The 23219-nt window shown below is 45.7% G+C and overlaps 2 protein-coding genes across 5 annotated transcripts in view; both read right to left on the minus strand.

The window, feature by feature from the left end:
* LOC144587301 (uncharacterized) overlaps window positions 1-23025 on the minus strand; it is a 161007-nt gene extending 137982 nt beyond the window's left edge. The window contains 2 exon segments of the mRNA XM_078387376.1: window positions 16255-16370; window positions 16595-23025. The gene's annotated coding sequence lies outside the window, so the exon portion shown is untranslated.
* LOC144587191 (uncharacterized) overlaps window positions 1-23219 on the minus strand; it is a 116139-nt gene that overhangs the window by 57283 nt on the left and 35637 nt on the right. The gene's annotated exons all lie outside the window — the stretch shown is intronic.

Consider the following 23219-nt stretch of genomic DNA (forward strand, 5'->3'; position numbering starts at 1 on the left):
CACCTCTACTTCTCCTTCCTATTTGAGTCCCTGCTGACTGTTTCCAGAACTTCAGAGAAGACCTCCTGGTGACATCTGTGGCTCTAGTAGAATAACTTGTATCTGATTTAATTCATTATTCAAGGAGGGCTGTTCGGGCAGTGCAGGGCACATACACTTGTGTGCATGTGGAAAGGCGTGGGGGAGCACATGCCTGGTCAGGCTTAGGCCACAGACTGGCACCGGACCACGGACCGGAGTTTCAGGATTCTGTCCTAGAGGAAACAGTGATTTTTGTAAACCGAGATACTACTGGAATATGCAGCATTTATAATTATTTACAGTATATTCTTCCCTCCCCTCTTTCCATACACATTGGTTTAGGTATCTAACTCTGGATCCAGAGGTTGGGAGTTCACTTACCTTCTAGCTCTGCAGTTCTAAGATGCCATTGCCTCAGCACCTATTTCCCTGACCATCTCTGCTTCCTAGCCCCATTGAGCCCCCATTCACCTCCACGCAGGACCCGCTGAGGACTTGCAGAAACTCCCAACAGAGGCACCCAGCTTTTGGTCCCCAGCATGCTGTTCTTCTGAGTTCTGCAGGCAGCTTCATACGAGTCCCGCGATATGAGCTCGGGCGCCAGCTCCGATCCACTGCCTCGTCCCACAGGACCAACCCAGCTCCAGTCACAAAACACCCCTTCTCTCATCCTCCTCAGCCACAGACAGCGGCAACACGACCAGCTCCCAGTCCTAATTCCTACACTGACCCTCTCTGCTTCCTATCCTGTTTTCAGAAATTCCTGATGTTTCTCTACCCGTAACAGCATTTTATAAACTCTACATCCCATCCATTTCATGGACCTGTCCTTTCTCTTCTCCTTCTGAATAATAATCTCTGCAGACTTTGTCAGTTCCCTGCATTGACCACTCACTGATCTTTACCCCTTCTCGAGTCCAATCATTTAGCTGCATCACATTCATCCACTTTTGCTCTTCCTTTCTAACACTGTCCTTTCCCCCCTTGTTATTCATTTCTGCTAAACAATCCTTTAATTGAAATATTTGTTTCCTCTTTAAGCAACTTTGAGAAATTCCTTTCTAATTTTCTGGAAATGTAAGTCTAGTCTTTGGGGAGAATTTGAGAAGGGAATAAAAAATTAGTATACTTTGAATTTGATGTACTTATTTGGGTGTGGAAATGAACCTTCTTTCATTACTCCTCCCCCAAAAGGTTCCCCAGTGAAGAGCCCTTCCAACTTCAAGCCCAAAAGAACAACCTACAGTCCGGCCTCATCCCCTCCCTGATTCTCTTCCCTCACCTTTTTGGCTATCTTTCCTTGCTCCTCCGTGAATCAGGCAGAATCCGAACACATCATTCCTTTTTCCTGCAGATTTTGACAGTGGTTATTTCTCTGTTTTTTTCTTCTTCTAACCTACCAGATGATGAACAGGAGAAGAAGAATTGCCCAGCAACATCTGAAGCAACCTGGACAGGAACTCATAATCAAGCAAGAAAACATGGAATTGAAAATCAGAGTGGACAGGCATGGATTTGACATAAAAAGGCTGACGCAGGGGAGAAACCACATAAATGCATGTCACCTCAGTAGACACCAAAGAACACACACGGGGAAGAAACTGTATCCACGTAGGGAATGTGGAAACAAGAGCCTCCATATACACAAAGGAACTCACACTGGGGAGAAACCACATAAATGCATGGAATGTGGAAAAAGTTTTAGTCAGAGTGGTAACCTTAGGTCACATGAAAGGATTCACACTGGGGAGAAACCACATAAATGCATGGAATGTGGAAAGAGCTTTACTCAGAGAAGTCATCTTAGGTCACATGAAAGGATTCACACTGGGGAGAAACCACATAAATGCATGGAATGTGGAAAAAGTTTTAGTCAGAGTGGTAACCTTAGGTCACATGAAAGGATTCACACTGGGGAGAAACCACATAAATGCATGGAATGTGGAAAGAGCTTCAGTCAAAGCGGTGATCTGAGTTCCCATCAAAGAACTCACACTGGGGAGAAACCGCACAAATGCATGGAATGTGGAAAGAGCTTTAGTCAGAGTGGTGTCCTTAGATTACATCAAAGGATTCACACTGGGGAGAAACCACATAAATGTATGGAATGTGGAAAGAGCTTTAGTCACAGTGATGGCCTTAGGAAACATGAAAAAACTCACACTGGGGAGAAACCACATAAATGCATGGAATGTGGAAAAAGTTTTAGTCAGAGTGGTAACCTTAGGTCACATGAAGGGACTCACACTGGGGAGAAACCGTACAAATGCATGGAATGTGGAAAGAGCTTTAGTTACAGTGGTGGCCTTAGGTTACATCAAAGGATTCACACTGGGGAGAAACCACATAAATGCATGGAATGTGGAAAGAGCTTCAGTCAGAGTAGTCACCTTAGGATACATCAAAGGATTCACACTGGGGAGAAACCACATAAATGCATGGAATGTGGAAAAAGTTTTAGTCTGAGTGGGAGCCTTAGGTCACATGAAAGGATTCACACTGGGGAGAAACCACATAAATGCATAGAATGTGGAAAGAGCTTCAGTCAGAGTAGTCACCTTAGGATACATCAAAGGATTCACACTGGGGAGAAACCGTACAAATGCATGGAATGTGGAAAGAGCTTTAGTTACAGTGGTGGCCTTAGGTTACATCAAAGGATTCACACTGGGGAGAAACCACATAAATGCATGGAATGTGGAAAAAGTTTTAGTCTGAGTGGGAGCCTTAGGTCACATGAAAGGACTCACACTGGGGAGAAACCGTACAAATGCATGGAATGTGGAAAGGGCTTTAGTCAAAGTGGTGGCCTTAGGTTACATCAAAGGATTCACACTGGGGAGAAACTACATAAATGCTGATGTAATGCAAAAGAAAGAGTAAAAAAATGAAGCGCATTTTGAAGTGTCACTTGTCATGTGTTTTATTTCTATTGTTAGTTAACAGGTAGATATCGCAAAATAGCCGTAGAAGCTTGTGTTGAAAAAATGAGAAAAATATATATTTTGCAATGGAAGCTTTTACAAAATTAGTGTAAAAACAGAAAAATATGGATGTTCTAAGGCTAACTGATGAAAGAAAAGCACGTAGTGAAGAGAGAAAAGCTGTCATTTGTTTTAGAAGGCTTTACCCTCATAAATAATAATAGTAATTGAGTTTTAAAGAGGGTACCAATTAATATATATTCTGTATTATTTATGAAAAACTAAGCATTTCTATGCTATTGTACTGAGTGTATAGTCAGGTATTGTTGGAATGAATCAAAATTGTGATTTTTTTTTCAAGCTCTGGTCACTTCGGGCCCTGGAGTCCAGTGGGTCAGAGGTGACCAATGTGATGAGATGGGTTTCTGAGTTAAAATCTTTTAAGAAATATGGGTTTTGTAATTAAGAAATGAGCCAGAGAGGTTCCATCTTGTTTCTTTGTATAAAGTATCTTTGCTATGCTGACAGGTTGTTTTCTTGGCGATCAGAGAGAATGTTATTCTGATAGCCTGAGAAAAGGACTCGGTGTGATTAGATGGGAATTGTTGTGACTCTTTGATAAACTACAGTAACCCAAATAACATCTGGTGTTTATGGGAAAGAAGTCATGTGGTGCGACAGGACTGTTTGCCTAGTAACGAACTCTGATTGGATGACATTGTGGGAAGGTGCGATAAGCCCTTGCCAGTTACTCTTGAAAAAGGAACTTTTTGCCTATGGACATTGTCTTTCAAGACCGACCTTTCAGTCATTCAAGACCGACTCTTCATTCATTCGTGACACATGGGACTAACCTTTACTATACTGGATTACCCTTGGAGTTATGGGCTTTTTCCTAAGGACTATGCATGGACTATTTCCTATGGACTGTTACCGATGGAATACTCTTTATGAACTTCTTTTCTTGAAATACTTCATATGGACTATACTCTTGGACTTTTCTAAGGACAATGGGACTTTTACTGAATTTTTCTTTTTAGTACAGGATTTTTGTTCTACAGGATCACTGAGGACTATAGCCTTTTAATAACCTACTTGGATTATTTTGTTTTTACTAATGAATTACTGGACTGGAACTGTTTTTATTCTTTTTGGCTTTTTGTGTTTTTGTAAGGTTTTTGAACACTTTTCTATTTTTCATGTTTTCTTTGCCTTCCTACATCTTTGTAACTAACCAGCACAATGCTAGTTTATTTGCTTTGGTTTAATTTGGCTTTGATACCTAGTAACATGCTTATTCTTTAATAAATTAAAGATTATAAAACTCAATTGGTTTTCTGAACAGTACACTTGTCTTAGGGTCATCTGAGAGTGCTGCCTCGGCCTAGCTTACTTAGAGTCCTGCCTGTGGTGCAAGATAAGTCTCAGGACTACAAAGGCCACATGGTTTTATTTCAGTAATAGAGAAAGGGCACAAGGGCATCTTATGTGGGCAGACTTGTAAGAGGGAGTGTTGTAGCATGGCTAGCTGAGTTTGGACTCACTCAGCCCACTTTAGCATGTGCAAACTCCTGATTGCTCTCTGTCCAGGCTTACACGTGTGTTTTCGAACCCGTGTTTGCTGACAATCAAGGCCTTTCCAGGTAGATGTTCAACATCAAAATCATATTTTTGCAATCTGAAATGCCACTGCATTAATATTGGACTTCGATGCCTCTGTTTCTCTAAGAATGTCAAAGCATTTTTGTTGGCCTGAACGACCACTTTCCTTGTACATAAATATATTCTGAAAATGTGAAGTGACCACAAAATCGAATAAGCATTTCCCTCCTTACAATTAAACTTTTTCTCTTTCTCCTTCAGTGTCCTGGCCACATAAGCTAAGGGGTGTAAAAAATTAGTGTCATCTGGTTGAAGCAAAATCGCGCTCAAACCACGTTCTGAAAATGCAGTTTGAATTACCATGAGTTTTGCAATGTGAATTACAATGTTGTCTACATAGGCAAGGGCGTAATATAGGTCACCAAGCAACTCATCAACCAATTTCTGAAAAGTAACATAGGTATTTTTCATTCCAGGTGCTAATTTTCTGAGTTGGTAAATTCCCTTAGGGCAAGTAAATGACGTGTAAGGGCGATGTTCCTCTTTAATTAAAATCTGATAAAGCCCTCCTTTTATTTCAACCACAGAAATGCATTCAGCGTTTGCAACAATTTCTACTAACGTGTCAACATTGATTGTAGGAATAGTCTCTGTCTCAGTGTTTGCCTTGACACATTGAAATAGTATTGAATACAGCTGTTCTACATGGTTCAATCACTCCTTGTGAAATAAGACTTTCAACAGTTCCAGACACTAAATTGCCCTTAGTCCCTTCTAGGTCCATAGGAACAGAAACAGCAGTCAAACCATCTTTAACTATAATGGAATGTTTGACCACATTAGACTCTCCAGGTGAATTAGAGAAAACATTTTGGTGACTAGCTAACACAGATTCCAATACCTGTTCTGGGCTAAATTGATCAATGTCTTCAATTCCAGTATCTACCTCCTCATCACTTCCTCCACCTTGCTCATTATTCTCTTGGTCTACCTCTGTTACCACAGGTACAATATTGGGAACGTCTTGGTCCAGAAATGCCACACCCCTGAAAACCTGTATTGCTGAATTAGCTGTGCTATCAGGTTTGGTCACAAGAGGCCGCTGTTGCATCAAAGTTCCCTCGGGAGTACTCTGCATAGCCTCAGAAACAGTATCAGCATTCTCCCCACTTCCTTGGAAAATAGGCTGTTGAAAATCAGTATGGTCCCAAACCTCTGCTTTTCTTTCTAAAGATCTTTCTGAGAAGATTAACTGTGGTACTGGGCCAAAGTTTCCAGATATGATTTCAGTCTCTGGAGAAACATCAGTACTTTGTAATCCCAAAAAGTTAGCGCTTCCCCCTTCATTGGTTGTGTTAGAAACAGTTTCACAACCCGACAGGTTTAAATGCAGTTTCTTATCTTGAACCAAGCTTACAGAATTAGCATCACATTCCCTTGTACCATTAAAACAGTGTGAAAGTACATGCTGCAAGGTCTCTGTACAATTAACTCCTCCTGTAGCATTACTCAACGTCTCTGGTAAAGGTACTTTATCTCCTTCGGTCTGCTTTGATGTGTTCTCTCCTGCTCCAATTAGTTCCCCCTTATGGAGTATTGCTTCCCTGCTAAATCGCCAGGAAGTCCAAGGAATGCCCGCCAATCTCACAGTATCCAATTTCACCGTTCTCTCTGGGCTGAGAGAAGGGGGGTTGTTTGAGATCTGATATGTATCAAGATCTGCTGACACAAGTCCTAGCAAAGAATTGAGCTGAGTCTCCATTACATCATCCTGCTGGTATCTTACTCCCCCTTGAACTTCTCCTGACCCCACTGTTACTGGTTGTTTAGTCCCCGGGAGGTCTGCAAACTGTTTGTTTTGTACTGCTATTGCTTCTAAGCTGATGTGAGGGCTCTCAGTCACAGCAATTGCTTGACTGCTTTGGAAAATCCCTTGCTCTCCCTCTTCTGGCAAACCCATAGTCTCATCATGAATTATTTCAGAGCTTCTCACCTGTCCTGGGCTTTGAAGAAGAGCTGAGGGTTGTGCTCAGCTGCATTCCAGTGCGCTGCAGTTTTCAGTTGCGTTGTCCGATGCTAATTCATCTACGGAGATAGCTCGACGGGGTGACGTCTCTCCCTCCTGCCTTCTCTGCATGCGACTCCGGGGCCTGTAAATCCTCTGTTTGGACGGATGATAAATCGCTGTCTCCTCTGGAATGCTCATTAGAATTCCACTGGGCCTTGTTAACTCTTTCCACACAAGCATTTTGCATCTCAGGATCGCTCCCAATTGTCTGGAGTGTCCCGTTACAGTAATCCTTAAATGGACCCTGCTGAGCTTGGAAAAACCTTTGCATCAAGCCAGGTTCTGTGCTTAGAAGACATTTTAAAAGTAAGTTTTCCCGGTAAAGCTGTTTTATCAGCCAATCTTTTTCCTGAATTTTGTGCTTGGCTTGCCTGAAAAATCCCGAAGCCACTTCCAAGATTCTGTCCACGGCTGCCAACTGTTCTTCCTCCCCCATGTTCTGCTGGCAATCTAGCCTAAGCTAGGTCAGCAATAAAAACAAAACACAACTCCAAGGAAAATTTAAAAAATTAAAAATCTTCTCTGCACCTTCGACCAACTGCTGTCACTCTGTGATCCTAAGATCGGCAAAGAGGACAGACAGCTGCCAAAACCAAAATAAAATTAAAAATCTTCTCTGCACCTTTGACCAACTGCTGTCACTCTGTTATCCTAAGATATGTGAGAGGACAGTCAGCTGCCAAAACCAAAATAAAATAAAAAATCTTCTCTGCACCTTTGACCAACTGCTGTCACTCTGTTATCCTAAGATATGTGAGAGGACAGACAGCTGCAAAACCAAAATACTGAAAAGTCCAAAATGAAAAGAAAACTGTGACCACTCTGTGAACCCTAAAGTTACAGAGATGATCAATGACTGAGCTGGGTGCAGATAGATACCACTAGGGCCAGGTCATCCCGACAGATGCTGAGATCATAGGGCATGACTCTAGGCCAAGCCAGATGCAGCTAGGTACTCCTGACAGATCCTAAGATCGTAGTGGGAGACCCAGATCTAGGCTGGATACAAACAGGGCCAGGTCCTCCGACAAATCCTAAGATTATAGGAGTACGCTTGGGCCAAAACAAGCTGGATGCAAGTCCCAGAACAAGGTAGCCAGAGTCATTCATGCAATCCTAAGATTATGAAATGACGCTGCTCCACCTGGTTGCTATCAAAGACTGAAACAGACAGGGTCATCCCTAACAGATCCTAAAATCCTGGGCATGACCTGAGACAGCACTGAATGCAAGCACTCCAAAAATAAAGGACATGCATCTTAGAATTACTTCACTACAACATTGTAACAACCTGCACATGCCTATTGATTATATCCAATTGTTTCCTAAGAGTTTGCTTGTCCCACTGGGAATCTCTTTCTTAAAAGAGCACCCCAGATTCTAACACACATTACCACAGCCTGAAGATTTAACACCTCTCACCACAGCCTTTAGATCTAATTGCTGGCAAACAGCATTTCCTAGGAAGCTACTGTTCACACTCAGGGATGCACCTAGCTCCTTAAAGCATCAGTGTCCCACTGCAATCAAAACTTAGCTTGAAAACTTAGCTTGTGGATGAGAGTCACTCAAGCTGCCAAATAGAACAAAGATTGGTCATCCTGAGGTACTACAAAAACAAGCACGCGGTCCATCGTGCAGCTGCCACCATGTCAGCAAACACGGGTTCGAAAACACACGTGTAAGCCTGGACAGAGAGCAATCAGGAGTTTGCACATGCTAAAGTGGGCTGAGTGAGTCCAAACTCAGCTAGCCATGCTACAACACTCCCTCTTACAAGTCTGCCCACATAAGATGCCCTTGTGCCCTTTCTCTATTACTGAAATAAAACCATGTGGCCTTTGTAGTCCTGAGACTTATCTTGCACCACAGGCAGGACTCTAAGTAAGCTAGGCCGAGGCAGCACTCTCAGATGACCCTAAGACAAGTGTACTGTTCAGAAAACCAATTGAGTTTTATAATCTTTAATTTATTAAAGAATAAGCATGTTACTAGGTATCAAAGCCAAATTAAACCAAAGCAAATAAACTAGCATTGTGCTGGTTAGTTACAAAGATGTAGGGAGGCAAAGAAAACATGAAAAATAGAAAAGTGTTCAAAAACCTTACAAAAACACAAAAAGCCAAAAAGAATAAAAACAGTTCCAGTCCAGTATCAAGTAGGTTATTAAAAGGCTATAGTCCTCAGTGATCCTGTAGAACAAAAATCCTGTACTAAAAAGAAAAATTCAGTAAAAGTCCCATTGTCCTTAGAAAAGTCCAAGAGTATAGTCCATATGAAGTATTTCAAGAAAAGAAGTTCATAAAGAGTATTCCATCGGTAACAGTCCATAGGAAATAGTCTATGCATAGTCCTTAGGAAAAAGCCCATAAGTCCAAGGGTAATCCAGTATAGTAAAGGTTAGTCCCATGTGTCACGAATGAATGAAGAGTCGGTCTTGAATGACTGAAGGGTCGGTCTTGAAAGACAATGTCCATAGGCAAAAAGTTCCTTTTTCAAGAGTAACTGGCAAGGGCTTATCACACCTTCCCACGATGTCATCCAATCAGAGTTCGTTACTAGGCAAACAGTCCTGTCGCACCACATGACTTCTTTCCCATAAACACCAGATGTTATTTGGGTTACTGTAGTTTATCAAAGAGTCACAACAATTCCCATCTAATCACACCGAGTCCTTTTCTCAGGCTATCAGAATAACATTCTCTCTGCTCGCCAAGAAAACAACCTGTCAGCATAGCAAAGATACTTTATACAAAGAAACAAGATGGAACCTCTCTGGCTCATTTCTTAATTACAAAACCCATATTCCTGTGAAGGAGATCAAGGGAGTGTGCCGTCCTCCGTTAAAAAGGATGACGTAGAGGAAGGAGGATGTGTGGAAGGGGTGCTAATAGAGCTGGACCAGACAGAGGTGGTGGCTGAGAGGGCCGAAGAGGTGTGTCTTGTGGAGGAAGGAGGGGAGGAGCAGGATCTAATTATGTGGGAGGAGATAAAAGAGGAGAGAGGCGCGCGGGAGTTTAGAACTTGGACGGACTTGAGCACTGACAGACCAAGGCATAGAGGGGTGCAGACTGAGCCCATTCTCAACCAAAACCAAAAGCCTGAAGCGACACCGGGATTTCCTAACTTGATGACAGGAGGGGGACTATTACCAGATCCGTCCCTCGCGGGAATCAGAGGCAGAGGTATTGAACCCTTGGAATGGAAAGTGTTGGTTTTCCCTCTGAATTATCCTGGGGGCAGGCGGCGTGTGATTCGTCCCGGGCCAGAGTATCAGAAGAGGCCTTTGGAGGGCGATTGGGCCCGCCACCCGTGCTGCGGCACGGTGTGTGCGGTGAGGAGCGCGCCTTTACGTCAAATGACAGACCGGGGGAAATTTGGGCCAGCTCCCTTCTAGGAGAACACGGCGCGGTTCCTACTGTTCGACCTAAGAAATATCATTTGTTGCCTGATCGTTTATTACAGGATCCGTTTGATCCTCTTGAGTTGGAAGCTGCTTATAATAAAATAGTCGTTAATGAAGCCCTTGACGAGCCTCCGTGTCTTTTTCCCGCCTTCACTACAAGTGCCCCCCCCCCGCCGGAGAAGGACTTTCTTACAATTCCTTAAAAGATTTTAACTCAAAAACCCATCTCATCACAACCAAATCCTTAGATCCTTAACATCTGAGCATCTCAGAGGCTGGGAGACACAAGCCTTGGGAAGATTTGGTTTTGTTGACTGATGCAGAACAAAGGGATATAAATATTTGGAGAGCTCTCCCACAAACTGTTCTTAGAAAGGAACGGAGAAACATAGATGTTTGGTTTCATGAAGTACAACAGACGATGGAACTGATGTTGAGTAAGCCTGCAGTTTTTGCATAACTGTATGACGTTTGGATTTGAAGATCTGTTCCAACAGTTTTGTCCTCACACCCGTAAGACTGCCTTACATATTTTTTTTGGATTAAGTATATTTAAGTATGGAATCTAGAATTGATGTAAATAAATGAACTTGTACAGAATCAACAAGTTTTGGAATTGGCTGAAATCACTGCAACAATGAAAAGACTTCCTATGGGATACCCAGATGAGCGTCAAACACCTTGTCACTGTTTGTCTATGTGAGGGAGAAAGTGGGGTTGAACCCATCCTGACTGGACAGCCATCCTTTCCTGACAAGAGGAGGGCAAAACCCAATGGAGCCCCGGAGGCAGAACATATGACTCATCAGAGAAGTGACACCTCCATGGGGAGAACGGGAAGATAGGAGGGTAGAGATAGTTCCGGGTGAAGATTCAAAGGTTGGGACCAATGTAGGGATGGGAGAGTCTGGAAATAAAGAGCCTGGGGTGTCTAAGGTGGATGTTCCAGAGAGGGAAGCAGAAGGTCCTTCAGAGGAAAGGAAGGATCCACCACGTAAATGAATCTTAGGAGCAGCAGAGATGCAGGAGAAAAAGGAAGGAACCCACAGGAGAAACAGCACATATCCAGATGTCTGAGAATACCAAACCCCCACAGATTCTCATTTTGAGATTCACCCTTTCCCTGCAATCACATCAGCATTGATGAATTGTAGAATCTCCTTGCCTGGGAGGTCTGTAAATTTCTGTAGTTTTCCTGTCGAGCCAGGTATCCTAATGAAGTTCTGACCGGTAGATATCAAAGACGTCAAAAAGGGGAGAGGCCATAGAAATACATGGAATGTAGGGGGATCTTTTATAAAAGCAGTCATCTTTCTATTCATCCAAGATCTCATACAAAGGGGAAACCTTTGAAATGCAAAGAATGTGGGAACAGCTTCAGTCTGAACAGAAACTTAAGGATAGGTGCCTTGCTTAACGATGTTAATTGGTTAAAAAACGCTATGGGAAAACATCGTTAAGCGAAACGCGTTTTCCTATAGAGATGCATTGAAAACCGGTTAATCCATTCCAAAAGGCACGGATTGCCATACTTAAGCGAAAAAACCCATAGGAAACATCATTAAGCGATACAATGTTCCCCCCATTGGAATGCATTGAAGCCTATTCAATGCATTTCAATGGTTTTGCGATGTCAGTTTTTCAATTTTAAAAGTGTCTTAAAAAGTTCAAAAACGGTTTTAAATGCTTGGAATCATTAGTGCACCTTCTAAAATGGGTGCAAACTTAATTTGGCTTTGATCTGACTTTTTGTTAATTTTTGCTGATTTTTTTTCTCCCCCACCAACTTTTGACAGCTGTCAAAAGTTGGGCTCCATGCCATTAACCCCAGAACTGTTTTTATTGAGTATGATACCTGAAAATATAGATAAGTCAAAGAATTATATAGTTATATACATAGTTACGGCAGCTAGAATTTTATATGCTAAAAATTGGAAAAGATCAACGGTACCGAAACAAGAAGATCTTATTGAAAAGATACGGGAAATAGCCGAAATGGACATTTTATCAGAAGTTATGAAGGACTATCCCTTGCAAAAGGCAACAGAAAGATGGGATGTATTTAACAAGTGGACTGAATCAACAGGCAGCTTGTGAACAGTACATATTGAAAGGAGAACTGAATCTAGAAGGCAGAAAAGAGTAAATAGAATAATTTAAAATCTTGATATGGCAATAGGTACAGAATGGATGAAAGCATGTTATTGTCTCCCCTCTTCCTCATCAATCCCAATTCCCTTTTCCTTTTTGTTATCCCTTATAAAAAATAAAAATACAAAAAAAAAAAAAGTTGGGCTCCATGCTTTCCTATGGGGGAGGAAAAAAATCACCAAAAATTAATGAAGAGTCAGAACAAAGCCAAACTAAGTTTGCACATGATTTAGAAGGTGCACTAACGATTCAAAGCATTTAAAACAGTTTCTGACTTTTCGTTAATTTTTGTGAATTTTTCCTCCCCCACAGGAAACAATGGAGCTGTCAAAAGTTGGGCTCCATTTTTTCTAATGGGGGAGGAAAAAATTCACAAAAAATTAACGAAGACTCAGAAACTGTTTTACATGCTTGGATTCATTAGAGCACCTTCTAAATCATGTGCAAACTTAGTTTGGCTTTGTTCTGACTCTTCGTTAATTTTTGGTGAATTTAATGGGGGGGAATTCACAAATTAAGCATTTAAAACTTTACAACTTTAAAATTCAACAAATTAAAAGAGTCAGAACAAAGTCAAATTAGGCTAACGAAGGGAGGCTCTCTTTTGTGGTGGATCCGGTCTTCTTTTGAGGGGATGACCCAGTGGGTGGTCCTGGTGGAACTCCTGCTCCACACCCTGGCCACCGGCCTGTGGGATCCCTCCGATTTTGTCCCCTATGCTATTGAACATCTACATGATACCGCTGGCCGAGCTTGTCCGGAGTTTTGGGGTGGGTCGTGACCCCCCACTCGGCCTCTCCTTTGCCTCTCCTTTCCAGGAAAAGGCCATTGTGGTTCTAGACCTGTTCCGGGTGTCAGGAAGGGACTGGACGAAGCTGACCCTGAAGCCGGGCAAGAGAGAGGCACTCCTGGTCGGTCAAAAAGCAGGCCGAGGAAGGGGGGCGGCCTGTGGTGGATGGGGAGACACTGTCCCCCCTCACAAAAAAACCCTCCACAAAACACAGGGAAAGGCCTGGTGGGGCTTCTGACACAGGGAGTCTTGGGGGGAGGCTTTGTGCTTCAAGTGTGTTCTCGGGGTGGCTTTTGTGCATCCTTTCTCAGAGCGGGAATTGGTTTGGCCCAGTAGAGTGTTGGCCCCCTCATGATACTTCAGGAGAAAAGCCGGTGTAGAAATGGTGGTCAAGAAAGAAGGAAACCAAGGCCAGGGACCGTCAGGCTAGGTTTTTGTGGGTGTGTGTGGGGGTGTTGTTGTGGGTCTGCGGGGGGTGTATTGTGTGTGGGGGTGTCCCATTCATAATCCCTCTCTTACTCTCCCCACCCCCCCGCGATCCCCACAGATCTCCCCCCTCCTTTCCCCCCTCCTGCCACAACCACAACCACCCCCTCACTTTGCGGGGGCGGAGGAGGGGCTCCTCGCTCTAGCTCCAACTGGAAGCGGAAGCCACGCGCCTGCCCCTCCTTCTCTCCCCCCCATGACCCAACTCTATGGTCCTCCCAGGAGTGTAGTCGTGGCGGAGCGAGGGGTGGGCTTCCTCGTGAGTTTCCTGGTGGAGGACCCAGAAGGAGGTGGACGGTTGGGATATATGGGGGGAGTGGGAGGAAGGATGTATGGGGAGGGGGCTGAGATTCCCCCCAGGGTGGGGCAGGCCTTGGTCCTCGTGGGGGGTCTCTTCCTTGTTTCAGGGGGAAGTGGGGGAGGGGGGTCCCGATCTGGCCTTTCGGGCCCAAGAGACTCTTCTTACTCCCCCCCGGCAACGGTGCCTAATGGGAAGGGGGGGCTTTGTGCTCAATTCTTCCTCCTACGGTGGGGGTCAGAAAAGGGGGGGGGAGAGAAAAAGTGTCCCTTGATTTCTGTCCTGCCCCTCCTGGTAAAGCTAAGTCCATGGGGGGTGAGTGTTGCCCCCCCCGGCCTGGGAAGGAGGGGAAGGAAGGTCCTGCAGCGTCCCTGGGTGGGAAATGGGGCTGGGGGAGAAGGAGGGGTACTAGGCATGGGTGTGGGGGGAGAAGGTTATATCCAGACCCCCCTCCTGCAAAGGGGTTACCTCTGCACCCTCTCCCCTCCTGGCAACCCTTGGACTAAATTTCATCACCATAACAGAAGGAGGCAACTCCTGGAAATCCACAGTGGGGGGAGGGGGGAGTCATCAGGGGGAGGTTTGGGGGTGCCTGTTTGGGGGTAGAAAAGGGGGTCGGTTGATTTCCATTTCCACTCAGTTCTCCCCAGGAGACACTATTTTCTCTCCCCCTCCCCCCGCCTGCCTGATAAACCTAAATTCAGGTTGGGGGTGTTTGCTGGAAATGACTCCCTCCCTTGCCCCCCCTTGGCCCCCAAGCTTCAGAGGGAAGGGATGGAAGGACCTGCAACGTCCCTGGGGGGAAGAGGGGCTGGGGGAAGGAGGGGTGGAGGTTGGGGGGAAGAGTAGGTTGGTTGGAGGGGAGGGGGCCACATCCAGACCCCCACCGTCTTGCAAAGGGGCAACCTCTGCACCCTCTCTCCCTGCCTCCTAGTGGCCCTCGGACCCTTGAAGGGGCTCTGGATGCAGCCAGAAAAGGTGCCTGCTGTCCCCCCCCACGTTTCATTACTCAATTATTCATTGAGTCATTTGTTTAATTAGCTCATAAATCAAGAATTGAAATAATTAAAAACAAACATTCGAAATGCAGGAGGGTCCAAAGTGACTCGGAGGTGACCGAAGAAGACGGACCCCTTGGGAGCAGGCAATATCTTGGAGGGCAGGAGGGAAGAAGAAAGGCAGAGAGAGTTCCCCCGAGAGGGAGGGAGGGAGGAGATGGTCTCCCTTCCTTCCCTTTGGCCCTTTTCCCAGCTCCCACCCTCCATGTCGGCCCCAGGAGGTGGAGGAGACGTCCCTCTCCCAGCAGATCTTTTGCAAGGTCAACGGCTCTGAAGGGTTTTGAACCCACTGAAGTTTGGAAAACACTTTCCAGAAGACACCCTCCCCAGAGTGCATGACAGTAATCCAGCTGGGTTGTAACTAAGGCAGACGTCACCAGATGTGGCCACATCCGACCCCTCCAGGAACAAGCCCGGCTGGCGCACCCGTTTGTGCAGAGGCCCTCCTGGTCGCCACCAAAGCGTGGGCATTCAGGCTCAGGGATGAATCCAGGAGGACCCCCAAGTGGCGCAGCTGAGTTTTCAGAGAGAGCGAAAATCCATCCAGGGCAGGCTGCCTCTCTGTTTCTTAGAATCCTGGAACAATGAAGTTGGACGGGGGCCTCCGAGGACATCCCGTCCATATACCTCTTGCTCCCTGAAGGAATCCAAATCAAAGCTGGCCGGACAGAGGGTGGTCCAATTTTCCCCTTGAAAGGGCTCCTAAGGTCGCAGGTTCTGTTGTCGTACTCCTCAAACCATTAGGAAGTTTTCCCCTGATCTTAAACCAAAATCCGGCTTCCTGTCGCTTGAGCCCGTTGGGACGTGTCCTGCCCTCCATTCCCGGGGAAAGGGTGGAAAAGGGGCCTCGGGAACTCCTTGGGTTGCCGGACAAGCTTTCCTCCACTTGGCAGAAAGGGGCGCTGCTGGAGGAAGGCTCAGGGAACCAGCCAGCTCCTCACACTGGCCTTTTGTCACGACCCAGGAACCTCCGACCTGGAGGGAGGGCTGCCCGTTTTTCACAATTTATTCTCTCCCTTCAGGCTAGGTGGTCTGCCTCTGTCCAGTCCTCCTTGAGGGGCACTCACAGAGGAGTAGAAATTCCCCCCCCCCAAAAAAACAGCACTTGGTAGGGACCTATGGGAAGAGTCCAAAAATGGAGGGGATCTGTCCTGGCAAATGAGGAGCGGGCCTTTTGTAAAGTGGATGGTCCAGAACTGGGCCTCTGGGACCAAACCACGAGAAAAATATTCTGCATGGAAGCTTGCCGAACTTGCCACAAGGTCCTGTTTTTGAGAGGATTCATTTTGCCTCCGCTGAAAAACATCCCGTGAAGGAAAGTCCGTCAGCTTCTCAGCCTGTTTCATCACTGCCTTCCTCTCAGAGAAAGAAAGGGGAAAAAAGACCTTTTCTGCTCGGAAGGACACAAGGAAGCCCCCACGCCAGGCAGGGAGGAAAAAAACCCACAAACCTCTCCGCTCTCCTGTCGTGGATCCCCAGATCTGGTCTTGAGATGGATCCGCTCTCCTCTCTGCCGGATCAGGCAGCCGAGAGAGCAACTGGATCGGGAACGCTTCTTTAGAGTCCCTAAAGGGCAATTTGGACAGAGAGAAGAGGAAGATGACATGCAGAAGACATTCACAATCCTTCTTCCCTTTGCAGCAACTCCTCCTTCTCTAACTCTACAACACCTCCGTAATCCAGCTCTCCCCCCTCCCCCCCCCGGACTTGGAGGTCCTTCCAAGCTGCGGCCAAGGGGTGGCTAGGATGGAGTTTCTTTCAGAGATCCGCCTCCCCCTTTGAGATTTTACCTTTGCAAAGAAGACAAGAGCCAAAGGACTCCCCCCCTTTTTTTACACCCACCGGGTGCAGGCAGGCAGGATGGTGGGGGGAGGAAATGGAGAGCGACCTTCCCTTCCCACTGCCCTTAAGGGCGGAATCCGGATCCTTGGCCAATAAGAGACGCGCAAGGATAAACGCCTGCCTTGCAAGGCGCGGGTGCAACGCCAGCCCCCCAAATCCCCCCCACTGCCGTGTCCCGCTCTAGCTCGCTCTCCTTCCACAACAGCATAGCAAAGCTATGCGCACACACAAACACCCTAACGCCCCCACGTCCTGAACCCATGGGTGACCGTCTGAAGGGGATCCATAAATGGACGGGGGGGGGGAAAGAGGCTTTCGTGCACCTGTTCCCCCCGTCCTGCGAGGGCGCTTGTTGGGGGAAGAGGAGATGGAGGGTGCAAAGCGCCCCCTCAAAAAAAAAAACAGGACGGAAGGGTCCGGGGGAAGGTCAGGCTGAGAGTTTTTGGTATCTTCGCCCCCCCCCGCCACTTGCTGCGCCCAGGAAGGTTTGCAATGCCTTGCACGTCCCTCTCCAACCTCACCCCCCTCACCCCACGCGCAGACTGCGAAACCTGCCTCTATGGCTTTCAGAGGGATGGATATGAGGGAATGGGGAAAGGGGGGTGAGAAAGCCCCCCCATAAGCGCCCATTGGCAGGCTCCTCTTAAGAGCCCCCCATTGTATAGGTTGCTGGGGCGACCGAGCCTTCCAAGCCCCCCCTTTAGCCTTGCTCTCACCCCACCCGCCAACCTCCGAAGGGAGAAGGGTCGGGAGGCACCCAGCCCTTCCCTTAACCCCCCGCCCCGACTATGGGGTGATGTCTGAGGGGGGGGGCCTCTGACAGAGAGCAGCTGTTATGCTCTTTTGTTCTTCAGGGAAGGCGAAGGTAAGAGCAGACAGAAAGGGGGGGCAACGTTAACCCCCCCGTCACTTCATCTCCCCAGCCCCCCCTTCTTTCTTTCTTCCTCAGGCGTCCATTTCGAATTGGCGCGCCTGGCAACCGCCTTTCTCTGCGCAGGCGCCTTGCCTTCTCCCTTCTAGGTGACAGAGAAGGGCGCGTGCGCAGTTTGGAGGGGGCTCTGACAGGATTTGCTGCCGTTTTTCCCTCAGGAGGGAGGTTGAGGGAGGGGGAAGGGCGGATCTTCTTCTTCCCCTCAGGCTGATTTGACAGCCTTTTTCCCTTCCTTTTTTTTTTTTTGGGCTCGGGCAGGGCTGTTCTTACCTCATGTTTTCTGTTTAATTGTATGATTTGCCTTCTGAGTCCCCTCCCCCATGGAGAGGGGAGCTTCTGTTCCCTTTTAACGGCTTCCTGACAGGCAGAAGTTTAACAGGTCATAATGAAAGCAGAGGGGACCCTTCACTCGCACTCCTGTCTCCTCCTAACCTTGGATCCCTCAATATTCTTGAACTCCCATAAGCCTTCACTGCTAGGTGTGATAGGGGGCAAGAATGAGGTTCTGATATAACATATACGAAGTACCGGCTTTACAGTTTAAGACAACACGTGCTATTTGATTCACATGTACTTAACATTCATAATCAGTATTTTACACAAGTAATCATACCTTGTACCTGTAATTGAAATATGAGTTCTTACTATTTCTTTACTATAATATTCTATATGCATTTTGTATCTGTACTTTATATGCATGTTCTACAGTCAATGTATTTTGTATCCTCATTCCTGACCCCTCCCCCTTGGTGCTCACAGAAACATTCCTACATTATCACACTGCTGTTAAACTGATACAGCTTTAAACTGACACAGCTTTGTGAGAACCACCCCCCCCCCATTCAAGGCCAACTCACAGGGCTTCAGGCAAAGACTGTAATGTTTAAAGATAAGCTGCACAATGGGTCACACAAATTCACAAACTTGGCAGCCACTAACCCACAGGTCCAAAGGGGGGGACAAATTGGATATTTTCTTACATCTATCACATCCAATAGGATGACCCAACAGGCACCCATGGGGTTCAGGAGACCAATAGGGGGTGTAGCAACCCCAGACCTACTGGAGTACCCCACCCTGTAGTTAGGCTGCCACCAACCATTCGCTCTACCAAGTCACCCAGACCAGGAATGGATTTTAATAAACAAAAGAACAAGGTTCATTGAAAAAACAAACAGGGTAAATAAAAGGATCAGGTAAATAGGATACTGGAACTTGGTATAGTCCCGATCATACACATACAACAGATTGGCTCCCACGGAACACTTTAAGGTAACGCACAGACCCTGAACCTATCAGTTCTGGCTACCTAGATAGAAACCTGAACCTATCAGGTATGTACTATCTGACGAACAGTTGTACCCAGTCTGACCCACAGACTCCAACTCCACTTCTCCACGTCAGCTCTCCTACGATGGACTTCCCCCAAATATATATACAGTACAGCTCCTCCCCCCTGATGTCCCGCCTTCCACTCCCCATAGGATGGAACTTTCCCTCCAACCCCATGACAGACAGGTACCATCAGTGCTGTATGTGACAGGGGGATGCTGTGCTTTATTGTCCTTTGTAAGAAACTTATAAAATGCTTTACCAATGTATGATGAGGGCTCCCGGTCCGCTTTTGAGGAACGGAGTCCAGCTATATGTTTTTAATAAATTGGCTTACATATAGACCGACCAATGCACCATCTTATCTGTTATTCCTGCCGGAGAATCGGGACCGAAATTGGGTGGTAACAGGTGTGCTAACCTGGATTTCTAGGAGTTCTCGTCTAAGAACTCCTTCATGGGTTTCTGCCTTGTCCTGGTGAAGGGGCCTGAGTAATTCAGAGAAGCTATGGGCTATGCCATGCAGGGCCACCCAAGATGGACAGGTCATAGTGCAGAGTTCTGACTAAACGTGATTCATTGTCAACAAAATAGTGGGGAAAGCTCTACTGGGATACAATCTCAAAAATGATAGAATGATTTCAATACGAATCCAAGGCAGACCTTTTAACATCACAGTCATCCAGGTTGATGCACCAACCACCGATGCTGAAGAGGCTGAAATTGACCAATTCTATGAAGACTTACAACACTTTCTAGAATTGCCACCAAAGAAAGATGTTCTTGTTATTATAGGGGACTGGAATGCTAAAGTAGGGCGTCAACAGGTAAAAGGAACAACAGGTAAGTTTGGCCTTAAGAGTTCAAAACAAAGCAGGGCAAAGGCTAATAGAGATTTGTCAAGAGAAGAAGCTAGTCATCACACTCTTTTCCAACAACACAAGAGGCGACTCTATACATGGAAATCACCAGATGGGCAATATTGAAATCAGATTGATTATATTCTCTGCAGCCAAAGATGGAGAAGCTCTATACAGTCAGCAAAAACAAGACCTGGAGCTGATTGTGGTTCTGATCATCAGCTTCTCATAGCAAAATTCAAGCTTAAACTGAGGAGAGTAGGAAAATCCACTGGGCTCCTCAGGTATAATCTAAACCAAATCCCGTATGAATACACAGTGGAAGTAAAGAACAGATTTAAGGAACTCGATTTGGTGGACAGAGTGCCTGAAGAACTATGGATGGAGGCTCGTAACATTGTACAGGAGGCAGCAACAAAAACCATCCCAAAGAAAAGGAAATGCAAGAAAGCAAAGTGGCTGTCCAACGAGGCTTTACAAATAGCAGAGAAGGGAAACAAAATGCAAGGGAGATAGGGAAAGTTACAGAAAATTGAATGCAGACTTCCAAAGAAAAGCAAGGAGAGACAAGAGGGCCTTCTTAAATGAACAATGCAAAGAAATAGAGGAAATTAACAGAAAAGGAAAAACCAGAGATCTGTTCAGGAAAATTGGAGATATTAGAGGAACATTTCGTGCAAAGATGAATATGATAAAGGACAAAAATGGGAGGGACCTAACAGAAGCAGAAGACATCAAGAAGAGGTGTCAAGAATACACAGAGGAATTATATCAGAAAGAGGTGGATATCCCGGACAACCCAGACAATGTGGTTGCTGAACTTGAGCCAGACATCCTGGAGAGTGAAGTCAAGTGGGCCTTAGAAACCCTGGCTAACAATAAGGCCAGTGGAGGTGATGACATTCCAGTTGAACTATTTAAAATCTTAAAAGATGATGCTGTTAAGGTGCTACATTCAATATGCCAGCAAGTTTGGAAAACTCAACAGTGGCAGGAGGATTGGAAAAGATCAGTCTACATCCCAATTCCAAAGAAAGGCAGTGCCAAAGAATGCTCCAACTACCATACAATTGCACTCATTTCCCACGCTAGCAAGGTTATGCTCAAAATCCTAGAAGGTAGGCTTCAGCAGTATGTGGACCGAGAACTCCCAGATGTACAAGCTGGATTTCGAAGGGGCAGAGGAACTCAAGACCAAATTGATAACATGCGCTGGATTATGGAGAAAGCCAGAGTTCCAGAAAAAGATGTACTTCTGCTTCATTGACTATGCAAAAGCCTTTGACTGTGTGGACCACAGCAAACTATGGCAAGTCCTTAAAGAAATGGGAGTGCCTGACCACCTTGTCTATCTCCTGAGAAACCTATATGTGGGACAGGAAGCAACAGTTAGAACTGGATACGGAACAACTGGGAAAGGAGTACGACAAGGCTGTATATTGTTTCCCTGCATATTTAACTTATATGCAGAATACATCATGCAGAAGGCTAGACTGGAGGAATCCCAAGCCGGAATTAAGATTGCCGGAAAAAATATCAACCATCTCAGATATGCAGATGATACCACTCTGATGGCAGAAAGTGAGGAGGAATTAAAGAACCTTGTAATGAGGGTGAAACAGGAGAGTGCAAAAAACGGCCTGAAACTCAACATCAAAAAAACTAAGATAATGGCCACTGGTCCCATCACCTCCCGGCAAATAGAAGGGGAAGATATGGAAGCAGTGACAGATTTTACTTTCTTGGGCTCCATGATCACTGCAGATGGAGACAGCAGCCACGAAATTAAAAGAGGCCTGCTTCTGGGGAGGAAAGCGATGACAAACCATGACAGCATCTTAAAAAGCAGAGACATCACCTTGCCAACAAAAGTCCGAATAGTCAAAGCTATGAGAGCTGGACCATAAAGAAAGCAGACCGCCAAAGAATTGATGCTTTTCAACTGTGGTGCTGGAGGAGGCTCTTGAGAGTCCCCTGGACTGCAAGGAGAACAAACCTATCAATTCTAAAGGAAATCAACCCTGAGTGCTCCCTGGAAGGACAGATCAACATGTCCCGGGCAACCCAGATAGTGTGGTTCCTGGAGAGTGAAGTGGGCATTAGAAAGCATGGGTTACAACAAGGCCAGTGGAGGTGATGGCATTCCAGTCAAGTTATTTACAATCTTAAAAGATGATGCTGTTAAGTTGCTACACTCAGCAGTGGCGATATGATTGGAAAAGATCAGTCTACATCCCAATCCCAAAGAAGGGCAGTGCCAAAGAATGCTCCAACTACCCTACAATTGCATTCATTTCACACACTTGCAAGATTATGCTCAAAATCCTCCAAGGTAGGCTTCAGCACCATGAAGTACAAGCTGGATTTCAAAGTGGCAGAGGAATTAGAGACCAAATTGCTAACTTGCACTGGATCTACTTCTGCTTCATTGAATACGCTAAAGCCTTTGACTGTGTAGACCACAGCAAACTTTGGCAAGTCCTTAAAGAAAGGGGAGCACCTGACCACATTTTCTATCTCCGGAGAAACCTATACATGGGAAAGGAAGCAACAGTTAGAACAGAATATTGAAACACTGATTGGTTCAAAATTGGGAAAGGAGTACGACAAGGCTGTATATTGTCTCCCTGCTTATTAAACTTATATGCAGAATACATCATGCGAAAGGCCGGACTGGAGGAATCCAAATCCAGAATTAATATTGCCGGAAGAAATGTCAACAACCTCATATATGCAGATGATACCACTCTCATGGCAGAAAGTGAGGAGAAATAAAAGAACCTCTTAATGAGGGTGAAACGAGAGAGCGCCAAAAACAGTCTGAAGCTCAACATCAAAAAAACTAGGATCATGGCCACTGGTCCCATGACCTCCTGGCAAATAGAAGGGGATGACATGGAGGCAGTGACAAATTGTTCTTTCATGGGCTCCATGATCACTGCAGATGGTGACAGCAGCCACAAAATTAAAAGACACCTGCGTCTTGGGAAGAAAGCGATGATAAACCTAGACATCATCTTAAAAAGAGGAGACTTCACCTTGCCAGCAAAAATCCACATAGTCAAACTATTTTTTTTTCAGTAGTGTTTTATGGAAGTGAGAGCTGGTCCATTAAGAATGCTGACCGCTGAAGAATTAATGCTTTTGAATTGTGGTGCTGGAGGAGGCTCTTGAGAGTCCCGTGGACTGCAAGGAGAACATGCCTATCCATTCTAAAGGAAAATCAACCCTCAGAGCTCACTGGAAGGACAGATCCTATAGCTCCCCAGTGTGGGTCCTTTGATGTAACCTAAGGGCATCACTGCGACTAAAGCTCTTTCCGCATTCCATGCATTTATGTGGTTTCTCCCCAGTGTGGGTCCTTTGATGTACCCTAAGGGCACCACTATGACTAAAGCTCTTTCCACATTCCATGCATTTATGTGGCTTCTCCCCAGTGTGGGTCCTTTG

This window comes from Pogona vitticeps, chromosome 2 (assembly GCF_051106095.1).
Source record: "Pogona vitticeps strain Pit_001003342236 chromosome 2, PviZW2.1, whole genome shotgun sequence".
Taxonomy (NCBI): domain Eukaryota; kingdom Metazoa; phylum Chordata; class Lepidosauria; order Squamata; family Agamidae; genus Pogona; species Pogona vitticeps.